The following is a 15,068-nucleotide window of genomic DNA, read 5'->3' on the forward strand; positions in this document are numbered from 1 at the left end:
AGCATACTGGTGTCGAAAAGCCCTTTGCTCTGCATCAGGGCAGGTCAGAGCCCATGTTGAGACCCACAGTGGTGAGAGAATGTCAGGTTGGCTGTGCCCTTTCCTCTGCATCAGTCACAAGTTACAAAGAGCCTCAGAAATGCCTCAGATTAGGAACCTGAGCTTGTTGGAGCCGTGCAGAGCAGGCTGCTGTCTTTCTAGGGCTGCTGAGAAAACACAGGTGTGCATTTGGAGTTCATACTGCAAGCGCCGTGTCCTCGTTCCAGAAATAACATGAATGCTGCAAAACTGGCTATGTATTTTGAGAGGAATAAAAGAAACATGTATCTCAGTGTTTGACAGGAGCTTTCTTTCCCCTGGGCTGTTTGAGGAGGAGCAGAGGAAACCACAGTGACATGAAGGGAATTGAGGAGCCAAATGCTGTTGGTGGTAGGGCCATGTTCCATGCTGGCAGCTGCAGGGACCAGAATAATGGCATCTTTTGCAAAAGCTAGAAGCAAGGAGCAACTTAAGAGGGCAAGGATGGGCCTGGGAAACTCCTAAGAAGTTAGTGGGGAAGAATTCTGAAAAACCCATTACATTTTGTCAGTTATGGCAATGTTTATCTTCAAAAGAGTAGTTCCAGGGTGGAGTTTTCAGAGATGAGGCTGAACAAATGTTTTGATTTGAACAGCTGGAAGAGGCTTTTGTGAAAGCCTTGGCTAGTAGTTGTTGTGCTGAGGCGACATTCAGAGTAAAAGCAGACGTGGAGGGCCTGTAGGAAAGTGGATTGACAGCAAAGGAGGGAGATATGAGCACCATCACCGAAGGGCCTGGGATTACGGGTTAAGATTAAATGTTAAGACTGGGGAAATAAATGCATGTGGGAAAAACCATTGGAGAGAAGATAAAAAGAATTCAAGCTGAAAAGAACACACAGCTGGTGTTCAAATCTCCACATAATCAATCAAATAATTTAATGTTTTATCATTTTCACCTCAGATTTGTTTTTAGAAATAAAGCTTTGGAGTTCTGAAGTCCTGTTTGTATGACACCCCAATCCTGTTGCCTCAGTCCATGTTCTGAGGTCCATTTGTGTCCTCCCCATCTATGGTTTTGTGTATTAGCATATTTAACATTACTCTAGAGGTTTTTTGCTTTGGTTTTCTGTTTGTTTTTTTTCCTCTAGTACTAGGGATGGATATTGGCCTTGCCCATTACAGTTTGGATGTGAGGTGTCCCCCAAAAGCTCTTGTATTAGACTGTGCAAGAAGGTTTAGAGGTGAAATGATTGGGTTATGGGAGCCTTAACCCAATCATGTGTTAATCCCCTGATAGGGATTAACTGGTGACTATAGGCAGGTAGGGTGTGGCTGGAGGAGGTGGGTCATTGGGATTTTGTCTTTGGGGTATATATTTTAGTCCTGGCCAGTGGAGTTTGTCTCTGCTTCCTGAAGTGATGTCCTGAGCCTCTCACCTCTACCACATCCTTCTGCCATGATGTTCTGCCTCACCTCGAGCCCCAAAGAATGGAACCAGCCTTCTGTGGACTGAGATCTCTGAAATTGTGAGCCCCTAAATAAACTTTTCCTTCTCTAATTGTTCTTGTCAGGTCTTCTGGTTAGAGCAGCAAAAAAGCTGACTAAAATACCCATACTAGCCAAACAATCTACCACTGAACCACATCCCTAGCCCTGACCATTTTTTTAAAGTATTTTGGAGATAAGTGTATAAATGTAGTTCTGGTTCAGATAGTTTAACTTTTGTATAGCTGTATCATTGTGTGATACCCCACTGTTTATCCATGATGCTATTGATGGGTATTGAGGATTATTGCAGTATCTCTGTATTATATTATAATTATAATTATATTATAATTGTAGTAAAACAATGAGCAACCCATCACGTTTTGTGAATTTGTAGGAGTACTGAAGTCCCCTGGTTGCCTGGATATTTCAGTTGTTCCTATGCACTTGTGTCTGTTTACATTCCCATCAGCAATAGAGAGTCCCTTTTCCCCCCCAGTTCTGTCAATACTTGTTATTATCAGATCTTTCATTTTGGCCCATTGCCTGAACATCATCTCTAGGATTTAGTTTGCAGTGACGTTAAGCACCTTTTCATTTGTGTGTTGGTTAAACAGGTTTCCTTGTCTGTTGTTTGTGTATTCATATTCTTTGCCCATTTTTCATTTGGTTGGTTATCTTACTGGTATTTATATCTCTTAAAATACATATTGTGAAGAGATGCTAATCTTTGGTTAATTACAGTCATGTTCTGCATGGTGACATTTCAGTCAACAATGGACTGTGTATATGGTGATGGTCCCCTATGATTGTATCACTGTGTACATCATAGTGTCTGAGTTTATGTAAGTATACTCTATGATGTTTGCACAACAACAAAATCTGACTGCGCATTTCTCAGAAGTGTTTTCATCTTGAAGCCTGATTTTTTATATATATATACACACACACACACACACACACATATTGCAAATATCTTAAGACTGTGGCTACCCTTCCTCTACCCTCCTTCAGGAGTCCTTTGCTGTACCAAAGTGATTTTAAAATGTATTGTTGTTCAGGGCTGGGGTTGTGGCTCAGTGGTAGAGCACTTGCCTAGCATGTGTGAGGCACTGGGTTCAATTCTCAGCACCACGTATAAATAAATAAAGTTCTATCAATAACTAAAAAAATTATTTTAATGTATTATTATTCAGTGTACCAGGTTTTTGCCTTTGTGACTTATGCCTTTGAATCTGCTTTAAGAGATCCTTCTCTACCCTAAAGGTTTTCTAAAAGCTTACGCTCATATTTTCATAATACAATTCACCTTAAGTGTATGTTTATGGTTGTATTTAGCAGGGAGATAATTTGTGGCGTGTGTGTGTGTGTGTTTGTGTGTGTTTCTGAATCTGTGATCAATTGTCCAGCACTGTGTCCCTTCCCACTGTTCTACCGAACTCTCCAGACACATGCCAAGCTCCCATATAGAGGTGGATGGATTCCCAGGCTCTCTGTTCCACTCCCCTGGTGCTTGCTGTCTCTCAGATCAATGCTCACCAGGTAACTGAAGCAGAGAACTTTTGTAGCGAGAAAAAAGGTGGAGCTCTCCTGGGAATGCTTGTTTTGGGGATCCTGGAGGTGAAGGGTAGGTAGATCTAAAATCAATACTGGATTTCCTATGATGGTATAAAGCTATGAAAATATAATAGTGTGCAACTGTAGGATTCAATGTATGCATCCACTGGAGAAAACAGTAGAGCTGGAGTGCAGCCCAGTAGAGCTGTAGTTTAACCCAAGTACTGGCTTCTCTTCCTCCTTAACACCACCCCCTGCACTGATTGGACAGAGGGATGCAGAACAGGGAAGTTTACCCCTCCTGAGATGTGATTGTTGTCCAGTCTCTCCCCCTTTCCCTCCCACTGCCCCAATTGTGTTTTCTAGCCTTCTTTACTCCCCTATAAAAGAAAGACTGTTCTTGAGACTGGATCTTAGGGTCATAAGATCCTCCTATCCTAGTAGACCTTTTCCTGCCTCTGCAATAATGCTTTTGAAATCTTACTAAATCTCTCTCTTAAATTTGAAAACTCTCTCCAACTCCTTCTCTTTCTTCCTATTCTTTTTTTTTTTAAAAAAATCTATTTAATTGTAGATAAACACAATTCCTTTATTTATTATTTATTTATTTTTATGTGGTGCTGAGGATTGAACCCAGTGCCTCATACATGCGAGGCAAGCGCTCTACCACTGAGCTACAACCCCAGCCCCTCCTGTCCCTTTCTTGACTCATCCTATTCCCTGAATGTAAGTGATTTCCAGGGCACAATTTTGGATTCCTCTTCTCTACCCCATGTCCCCCAGTGAGATCCTAGACATGCATATGACTTCACCTGCGGTGTGTCTTCCCCAATTTCTATCCCTCCTTACTAACAAAACCCTGAATGTTTCCAGGTTGGCCATATATGAAATTATTATTACTTATCTCCCAGGATCTCTGAAAATATGACGTGTCTCTGACTATTGAAGGATAGCAGAATTCCCATTGGTAGGGTCTTCCAGAAAAGCTACTTTCCTGATTTAAAAGCAAGGAGTGTGGTACACCCAGTAGTAATCCACCATTTGCCTTTCTCTTTTCTCCTTGTGTAGTACACAGATATGCTGCTTGAGAGGTCACAGCCACCCCTTTTGGACCATGAGAGAAAATACCATAAGCAAAGCACATGTGGCAGAGAAGGAAGCCACAGGGAGGCTGGGTCTTAATGACTTCCTTGAGTAGCTGCTCCAGCTACCCACAAACTTCTTTTAATGTTATAAAAACAAACTCCTATCTGATCCAACCACTGTAGTTGGGTTTCTAAAACATGCAGTCCCAAGCAACCCCAATCTAATTTCCAGATAATAGATTTCTATTCCAGATGTCTCTGCTTACCGAAAAGCTCTTCCACTTCATTATCTGGAGCTTATGCCTCCTCTCCTCTCTTCCACCAACACCTCAAATCTGCCCCTCCAGGGTTTACCATCCCCAACATGCTTGTCTTAGCAGTTTCCCCAGAATTCTTAGAGTTGTATTTATAAAAAGCTTTAAGTAGAGGATGAACCCTGAGGCCAACATACCAGAAAATAAAGGAACAGGATTTCAAGGGTAGAGGAAATTACGGGAAAAGAGATCCCTATAGCAGAATAAGGCAGTGTTTTCACATCTGCTGCCAGATGGGTATGCTGGGAGCAGAAGTCATTTCTCTTGCCACAATGCAGCCCTCCCCTCACCCTTGCATTCCTTGTTCCTTAGGTTGATTCTTCACGTAGTGGTAGCAAAGTCCTCTCATCCTTGGTGAATGGAATGGCTATTTTTGGAGTGGCCTCTGAACCCTAAAGTTATTCTCTGTAATAATACTTGGAGAGGAACTTGGCATCACTTTGTCACTTGGCAGCTGTTCTTGATGGAGGCAGTATCTTATTGGATCTCACAGGCAAAGTAATAAATAGTCCTTACCATGTTTTCTGTCTCCAGGGTCTTTTGTTTCCCTATTCATCTTGAGTCTTTTATGCCAATTCTACAAGGACTGATGATCCTGGCTTGAGTGTTCATTTATGAATGAAGAGCTAGAGCAGGTGTCTGAAGTGGCTTTCCTTTGCAGATGTAAATCTGAAGTGGGTTGGAGGCTCATTCAATAAATCCACATTCCCTTGTTCCTTCTTCTGTGGCCCCAAGGAAGGCCTGTTTCACATCCCCTCTCCTCTAGGTCCTGTCCTCCATGGTGCACAGGAACTGCCCACACTCAGTCCTGGTTCCGGTTGTCTGCTGGGGAACCAGATTAAAACAAGACTGCGTCACTATAACCAATGATCCTCTCTACTAATTACCATCTCATTTGGCTACGAAGATGTGTCGGCCTAAAGATAGACTTTCCCTGGGGTTGCTTGGGACTGCATGTTTTAGAAACCCAACTACAGTGGTTGGATCAGATAGGAGTTTGTTTTTATAACATTTTCTTAACAAAAGAATAATATAAAGTGTATGGAAGTTTGGTGCCTACAAAACTGATTTCTATTCTGTTACCAATAGCCATGATCAGCTGGTCCACTCACTTCTCTGGGCCTTAGTTTCTCACATTTATAAAGTGTGACTTGTAAATGTGCTGTAGAGAGGAAACGTGGTCCAAATGGTATGCTATTTTTTTTTCAAAGCTATAACAGTGCTACTCAAACTCTTGACTTGTATCTGTGGTGAGTTGAGTGCACCAGAGTAAAACAGGGTAGGTGAGCAGCACCCAACTCTTGGGAGTGGGGAAGTGGGACCCTGTGCACAGGCTGAACTCTGCCCACTATGAGCTCATGGCTACAGGACCCACAGTTTGGTCTCAGGCCCATCACTATGTGCATTGAGGTCAGTGCAGATGGGCTGGTGTAGGCCAAGGAGGACTCAGTCAGCAGTAATCAGACAGAACCTCCTGGGAAGAATCTGCTCCAAACTCAGGAAGGAATTTCTTTATTCATACTCAGGAACTTACTTTATACATTTGGTGTATTCCAGGCAATATACCAAGATGCAATGTGAAGATACAGATGTAAAAGGACTCTGTCTAAAGGAGCTTGGAGTCTGATTCTCTGAGACACAGAGACAGACACAAGAGGGCTGCAGTGGCAGAACAAAAAGCAAAGTGGAGGTGGTCAGAAGCATCTGTGCCCTCAGGGCACGGTCAGCAGATACTTCAGGAAGGGGCGGGGCCTGGTGTCACAGCCTGTCTTCTGGTGTGGAAGACATATAGAACAATAAGGGTGCTTCTTGCTGCAAGTACCTGAAGGCCCCACTAAACAGTGACATTAGTTAAAAAGGGAAGGATCTTGTCTTAATTTGGGTTCCAATTGGCTTAAACAGGAATTGTCTCACATGACAAGTGGAGCAGATGGTTCATATTTGATGATCTTTTTCCATTCTTTCTGTTTTCCTCTGCCGCAGTCCTGCTGGGCACAAAATCATGAGCCATTCAAGCAGGAACAAACTTTATTTTTGAAACTGCCGCCAATGCCCCGTACACGGCGTTCTCCCGGAACCCCAGAACAAGTTCCTCCCCCAGAATTCCCTCCTACTGTACTTCCCCAACCAATGGGAACTCTCCAGGAGTCCAATATCCATATGAATGCAAATCTTAACATAATCATATCTCAATGGCTAGCTGGCGTCACCTTTCAACCAAAAATGCCATGCATCATATTACTTGGCTGTGGCTCTTAGCATTCCTCTTTGGCATATCATCTGCACAAATGAAGGTGTGTGTGTGAGAGAGAGAGAGAGAGAGAGAAACAGCCTTCCTTTGTCACTGCTATGATTTGAATTTGTCTACCTACCTATGTTGATAATATTTGGAGTAGGGGTTTTGGGGCAGAATTAGAATTTTGTAATGAAATCATAGTGGAACCCCCATGATGGGACTGGTGGCTTTCTAAAAAGAAGGAGAGAGACATTACACATGCATGCTTCTCTGTCTCATGTGATACCCTCTGCCATGTTATGAAATGGCATAAAGACCCTCATCAGATGCTAAGCTGATGCTGTTACCATGCTCTTGGACTTCCCAGCTTCCAGAACTGCAAGCCAAATAAACTTCTATTCTTCATAAATTGCCTGTTGTCAGGTATTCTGTTATAGCAGTAGAAAATGGAATAAGTTGTTTTTTAAAGTCAATGAAAACTATTCCTAGAAGCCCACTGGCAGATTTCTCCCTGACTGGCCAGAATTGTGTTCCATCCCCATGCCTAAACTAATCAGTGGCACTGGCTGTGGAATTGTCATGGCTTGTCTAGACCAAGAACTTAACCCTGAGTCCCATAGGAGGGGAGTGAACTGGAATAAAAATCAGAGTTAGTTAGGAACAAATGGTAGAGGAACATAGAAGGCTCTGTTGGCTAAAAATAATTTTCTTAATTTTTTAATCAATTAAGATTCATCTTGCCTATGTATCATCTTCATGATTTTTAAGTGTACAGTTCAGTAACTCCTGTAGTTAGGTGAAACAGGATGTTTCTATGTTGCAAAATTGAAACTTTGTACCCAACTTTGCAAAACAACTTGCTGCTTCCCCAAATTCCCAGATCCTGGCACATACCACTTTCTGTTTTTGTGATTTGAACTACTCTGGATGCCTCATCTGAGTGGAATCATACAGTATCTGCCTTTTTGTAGCTGACTTATTTCAGTAAGCATAATGTCCTCAAGGTTATACACATTGTAGTAAGTGATGGGATTTCCTTTCTTTTTAAGGCTAATATGCCATCTTATATGTATTCCACCTTTTGTTTTAATCTATTCACCTATCTGTGGACATTTGGGTTGCTGTTGTGAGTGGAGCCATAATGAACAAGGGTGTGCACAAGATCTTTGAGATCTTGCTTTCAGTTTGGATATGTAACCCAGAAATGGAATTGCTACACATACGGTATTTCTGTTTCATTTTTTGAGGGGCTTGCATGCTGTTTATCATAGGGCTGCACAGATTTCTTCTCCACCTGTTCTTCAATACTTGTTATTTCCTATTTTGAGATAGTGACCACCTTAATGGGCTCAATGAGATTCTTTGATTTGCATTTAGTATTTGAGCATCTTTTCATATATTTTAGGCCATTTGCATATCTTCTTTAGGAAAATGTCTTTTCAAGTCCTTTCCCCCAGCAATTAATAATGCTTCTTATTTAGGAGAAATGGCTCTGAATTGTCATATTCAAATCATTTTTTGTTGTTTTGTTTTACAATGATAACATATTAATAACTCAGTGTTAGATTCATATTTGCACCACTGGTGGTCAATACTAGTGTTACAGAGCATACGGAATGGAAGATATATTTGTGAAGTGACCCAAGAAATTATCCAAAATGGAGGTAGAGTGTTCCCTGGATGTTGAGAGAATGTGGAGATGTGAGACGGGAGATTGAAGAAGTCCTCCCTAATGAGGGAAGGAGATGGGCAATGCCCCAGTGGAGGGGGGTTGCAGATAGCAGAACAGCAGCAGCCAGATTGTCTGGACTTCTTTAGATAGGAATGAAGTGAAGCTGGTGTAAGGGCCACACATAGCCAAATGCATTGGTAATGAGGGCTATGTCAATGTCCTTTGGGTCATACAAGAGGTTTCAGGTTAAAGTTCTATACAGGCCAGAAATAAGCACACCTCTATGTGGGCCAGGCCTGCTCCCACACACATCCATCTTCCTGCTAAGAATGGCCTGAAGGCATCCCTTTCCTTAATGTCACCACTCTCTTCCAGAAAGTGGCCAGGGTTCGACAACTCTGGGCTGGGAAATTCTTTGTCATTATGCATCACAATAATCAGAAATGTTGTCCTGCCTGTGGGATGAGGTAGTTTCTGAACTGATATCACAAGTCACTGCATGGAGCAGGGTGGCAAAGATTTGGTCAGTGTCTTTCTGTCTCATGCATTGTAACACGGTATAGGGCATGCTGCTCTGTCCTGCATACAGGGGCTCTGGTGTCTGTTGACCACCTTGTCAGTCTCTTCCTAGACTTCAGCTGTGGCCTCCAGATGCTTCTGCATAAGTAGGACTCCATACCTTAGGGTGCAACTCAGTGTTTCCATTCTAGCTCCAAACACATTAGTAACAGTGGCCATCAAGCTTTCAAAAGTAAATTTAGACTTGATTTTGCTTTTTCTGTTCCATTTGGATCAGGTAACAATCAGTGAAATCCCAAGGATTGTTAGCATCCATAAATTCTTGGTGTTCTTTTACTTTCTCCAAAACATACCATTTTTAAAAAATATTTTTTAGTTGTAGATGGACACAATATCTTTATTTATTTTTATGTGGTGCTGAGGATCAAACCAAGTGCCTCACGCATGCAAGGCAAGTGCTCTACCACTGAGCCACAACCCCTGCCCCCAAAACATAACTTTTTATATGAACAACATATATAAGCACTGACAATGACTCCCTGGGAGACAATCAAGGAGAGCAGGGGACATTATCATCTAACTGGATCCATGGGGAGCTCATTTTCCATCCAGTTAAGAAAATTCTGGCTGTATAATTAAAATGTTTCTGCAAGATAAGGGAGCAGATCATACCGCATGGAGCACAGCTCAGGATAAAAGTAGGATCACAGGTGAGGGCCTTGGCATTTCTCAACGGCAGTGGGATTCCTCTTGAGTGTGCTACTCAGTATTCCTCTTTTCCATCTGGAAATTTTGCAAGGTCATGAGAGAGAAGCACTGGATTTTTTTTTTTTCATCTCTTTCCATTGCTGATAAGGATTCCAAGCTTTGTGTTATTTTTTTTCACCTATCGGGAAATGACTTTTTCCTGAAAACACTTCTCCAGGGTTAACCAGGGCTTCCCTCACTGCGTCATATCCACACAACACCATTGCTAGCTTAATGACAAAACATAGAGTGATCACAGCACCACAGACTGTTGAAAACTGGTTTCCTTAGCACTTGGGAAGGTATTTTTGTGTGTGGATAATTGTTCAAATTGCTGTTTCTCTGGGGTCCAATCACTGGAGAGTCTTATTCCACTTTCCCGCTCTACCCTTACCCTTTGTTCATTTTTAAATCACATTAGGTTGTTGTTGTTGAGTTATAGGAGTTCTTTATATATTTGGGATATTAATCCCTTATCAGATGGATGCAAATGTTTTTCATCTTTTTATTTTTTGTGATTTACAAATATTTTTTCCCATTCCATAAATTGACTTTTCACTCTATTGGAGTGTTGGTACATTCCATTGATGCACAGAAGTTTATAAGTTTGATGAGCTCCCATTTGTCTATTTTTCTTTGGTTGCCTGTGTTTTCAGTGCCACATCCAATAAATAATTGCCAAATCTGGTAAAGATTTTCATCTGTTTTCTTCTAGGAGTTTCATAGTTTGGGGTCTTATATTTAGGTCTTATGTTTATTTATAATAAATTTTTGTATATAGAGTAAAGGTAGGATTTCACTTCATTCTTTTGCAAGTTAATATCCAGTTTTCTCAGCACTATTTGTTGAAGAGACTGTCCTTCCCCATGAGTAGTCTTGGCATCCTTGCTGAAGATCATTTAATTGTATATGTGAAATTCATTTCTGGGATCTCTGTTCTTTTCCATTGCTCTATGACTTCCATTATGCTAATACATATTGGGTTTTTTTGTTTGTTTTGTTTTGATTTTGGTACTGGGGATTGAGCTCAGGGGTGCTTAACCCACTGAGCCACATCCCCAGCCATTTTTTGTGTTTTATCTAGAGACAAGGCCTCACTAAGTTGGTAAGGCTGGCTTTGAACTTGCAATCCTCCTGCCTCAGCCTCCCAAGCTGCTGGGATTACAGGCAGGCATCACCATGCCCAGCATTGCAATTGTTTTGATTACTGTATCTTTGTAATGTGTTTTGAAGTCAGGAAGTGTGAGACTTGTTTTTAACCATTGTCTTATTTATTCAAGTTCCATATGAGTTTTAATATGATTTTTTTCCATTTTAAGAAGGGTTATATTAAATTTCTATTTAGATTGCTTTGAGTAGTATGAACTTTTAACAATATTAAGACCTTAAACCATGAACACAGGATTTTTCATTTTCCATTTATTTGTGTCTTCTTTAAATATTCCAGCAGTGTTTTATGGTTTTCAGTGTAAAAGCTTTTTAGCTCTTTTGATAGTTTATCCCTAAGTATTTTGTTCTTTTTTATATTATCACAAGTTGTGGTTGATTCCTTTCTTTTTCTTTTCCTTCCTTCCTGTACTGGGAATCTAATCTATCATTGAGCTACATCCTCAGGCCTTTTTATGTTTTATTTTGAGACAGGGCCTCGCTAACTCACTGAGGCTGGCTTTGAACTTGTGATCCTCCTGCCCCAACCTCCTGAGTCACTAGGATTATGGGCCTGCTCTATCTCGGGTTATTTTTCTTGATTTCCTTTTTATATAGCTCATCATTAGCCTATTTTGGTTTTGACTGAGATGATTTCTAGCCTTAGGACCCACTACAAACCCTTGACCTGACTATGAGGCCCTCTCAGTATTTCCCTCCCTACCTCTCTTCTGTCTTCTGTTCCCATCTCAGGACCACAGGAGGCTCACAGGTGTCTTGGGTTCTAGCATGGCTCCATGAGGCTATCTCTGCTCATCAACTCCTGTGCCATAGCAGGACAAAACTTCTGTGTGCCTGTGGTCCCTGGAATCTCAGGCAGGACAGGCAGATCCACCCCATTAGATGGCAGTCTGGCAAGAAAGAGAACTATAAGCCCTGTGCTCTTCCCACAGACCCAATAGCTGTACTTCATTCTGTCGATTCCTTGCCTTCTCCTCTCTACCCCCAGAGAGTGTTTTAAACATCTTATTCCTGGGGCTGGGGCTACAGCTCAGTGGTAAAGTGCTTGCCTAGTATGTAAAAGGCCCTGGGTTTAGTCACACACACACACACACACATACACACACACACACACACACACCTCCCCCAAAACAAAACTTGGCCCTGATGGGGAAATCCTGGCTTAGCCGATTCTTACCCAATTCTTTTTTCTTAAATCTGAAGTCCAACTGTTTGTTTATTTTTGTGGGGTTTGGGATTGAACCCAAAGCCCCCCATGCTAGGCAAGTGTTCTGCTCCTGAGCTCCATCCTCAGCCCCCTAAAGTCCAGCTGTTTTAAACATTCCTTCTATGTTTAGAAGGCTTTTCCATTTCTGCTGGGAAGGCTACCAGCCTCAGTTTGGTCTCATCAAGATATAAGGGAGTCTGAGAACATGGTGGCTTTTCCTTCCTTAGTGACAGGTGGGTGTTGACTCTTGGTGGTTTGGGGTAATTTCTCTGCTTGGGTTGTTCTTCCCTGGGCTGGTCACTGCCAATGAACCCAGACTCAGGGTTAATTTTTAGCCCTTCTACAGTGGTTCTCAAAGTGCAGTCCTGGGGCCCATGAGGCCAAATAATAATAATAATGATGATGATGATAATAATAATAATACATTGCCTCCCATTCCTCTTCTCTCCCAGTATACATTGGAACTTTCCAGAAGCCAGGCAATATATGATATCATAAGGAACTGAATATATGAGAACCTCGCTATCTTCTATTAAGCTATTCTATTAAATGCATTGTAAAAAATTATAAATAAATGCCACTTTTTTCATTAAAGCTTTTTTAATTTGCAAAAGGTAGATATTTTCATATAACTGTATTATTTGGGTTAAAATGTTTACTATTATTTTTCAAGGAATTGATACAAAATTTTTAAAAAACTTCAGTTGTATTTCTAAATAGGATAGAATTAACCTACAAAAGATCTTTGGGGGTTCTCAGTAATTTTTACAAGTATAAAGGAGTTTCTGAGGCCAAAATGTTTGGAGACTCTCCCAGGGAGGCTGCTGTTCTTCTGCCACTTCTTGGGTGCCTTCAAAGACTCTTCAGTTTTTCTTGAATTTCCCATTTTGTTAGCGCCATGCCAGCACGGCCACAGGAGGGCAGCAGATTCTGTTGTGAGCCACCAGGGCTCCCTCAAGCATAAGGTGGTCACCAAATGGGCCTACAGCATTCAGCCAACCAGTCTCTAACCCTAGAATAGGAAAAGCAAAGATGACAAAGCAGGTTCTTGCTGTGTAGGAGGTTCAAGCCCCCATGTTATTCCTCCCTGGTGGGTGACAGCAGAGAGGACTGGCTTTGTTTTTTTTTTAATCTTGTATAATTTTGTTCATTTAGAAATGTATTTGTTCTTTTGGTCCAACTGTTTCTCATATCTTTTCTGGGCCTCAAACAATTCTATCAAAGGTTTCAGGAAATGATATTTGTTAATAAATTACAGATGTTAAGAAGTTAATAGCAGAAAAATCTATTGTGATCCATCCACATCTTTCATAGATAATAGTAGTGTTCCAGATAAAATGTTATTTAATTCTTTACCTGAATGAAAGTAGAAAGTCCAATTATACATTATGTAATCTTGATATCTAGGATAGCTAAAGAAAGGGCCTGTCGTAGGATATCCTTCAGAGTATGTCAGACATTAAATTCTATTTGACTGCCTCTGAGCACCCTATTTCAGCCATACTGGTCTTGCTTTGTTGGGACCCATCAAACAATCTCCCCCCCCACAACAGGTCTATATTTTTTGTTACTTCTGTCTAGAGCACTCTCTTTCCCCTCCCTACCCCAGAAACATAATCTGCTCACCTCATTCTTGTTTTAAATAGCAGCTTCCCCCCTTTAAGCTTCCTTCTGGGTCCTTTGTTTTCCTCCATACCAATCATCTTTATATGACATCATAAATACTTATTTGCTTATTTATTATTTTATTTCCCCCATATAGTGTAAGTTCCATTACAACAGTCACGTTTTCTATGTCTTCAGTGAAAGAACAGTGTTTACTACGTAGCACATCTCCAAATGTTTAATAAACAAAAGAATAAATGTAACTATATTAACTATACGTGGGATGTTTGCTTTCTTGAGTGCAAACTAAATAGATCACACAACAATCCAGAGTCATGCTTACTGAGAACTAAAAGTTTGGATATTGTAATGAACCCTTCTGGTACTCAAATCTTGGTTTCTTTCTTTTTATTATTATAATTTTTTAATATATGACAGCGGAATGCATTACAATTCTTATTACACATATTAAGCACAATTTTTCATATCTCTGGTTGCATACAAAGTATATTCACACAAGTTTATGTCCTTCATTCTTGTACTTTGGATAATAATGATCATCACATTCCACCATCATTTCTATAACTCCATGTTCCCTCCTTTCCCCTTCCACCCCTCTGCCCTATCTAGAGTTCATCTATTCCTCCCATGCTCCTGCTCCCTATCCCACTATGAGTCAGCCTCCTTATATCAAAGAAAACATTTGGTATTTGTTTTTTGGGGATTGGCTAACTTCACTTTGCATTATCTTTTCTAATTCTATCCATTTGAGGTCTGGCTTTTTGACCCAGGCCCAGGTCAGAACCTGACCACACCATAGAGGTTGATGAATTTGGTGATTGCACTTGACTTCCATGTTGTGCAGAGCTGAGCATAAGAACCTGTTTTCTGGATGTTCACCTTTAACTGGCAATGTTAGTCCTTGTTGTCATTGTCTGGGAAGAGCTCCCACGTATTGTCAGAAGTATGCAGTTATCAGGCCATAAAGTGGGAAGGGGAGGGGGTCGCCAAGACCTTCCCCTGCCTTTCTATTCAATCTTGGATAAAGGTGGTGGTAAGGGCATATATGAGGTTTTGCCCAGAACCAGAACCTCATTTTTTATCAGAACAAGGCATGAACATCTCTATCAATGGAAGACAAAGCCCTGGAGCCATTCAATGTACTTCCTGTTAGCCAGTGGTTCCCATGACTTTTTCCAACAACCCTGAAGCAACCTGGCATGAATGAGCCAGTTCAAATGTTGTTTGGTAGAAAGGGAATGAAATCCAAAGTCATAAGACAAGGGTCCAAGTCCCAAGTCTCCTTAACTCCTGGTTTGGACTCTTTCCTCATTACTACAATGCCAACTCCCACATTGTCTCCCCCTGCAGCTGTTCATCATCATATACAGTCAGCCAGAAATATATAAATATTCACCCATCTTTGCACGAGTGTAGCCTAGTGGCTAAGAGCA

The sequence above is a fragment of the Ictidomys tridecemlineatus genome, chromosome 10 (genome assembly GCF_052094955.1).
Source record: "Ictidomys tridecemlineatus isolate mIctTri1 chromosome 10, mIctTri1.hap1, whole genome shotgun sequence".
Lineage (NCBI taxonomy): Eukaryota > Metazoa > Chordata > Mammalia > Rodentia > Sciuridae > Ictidomys > Ictidomys tridecemlineatus.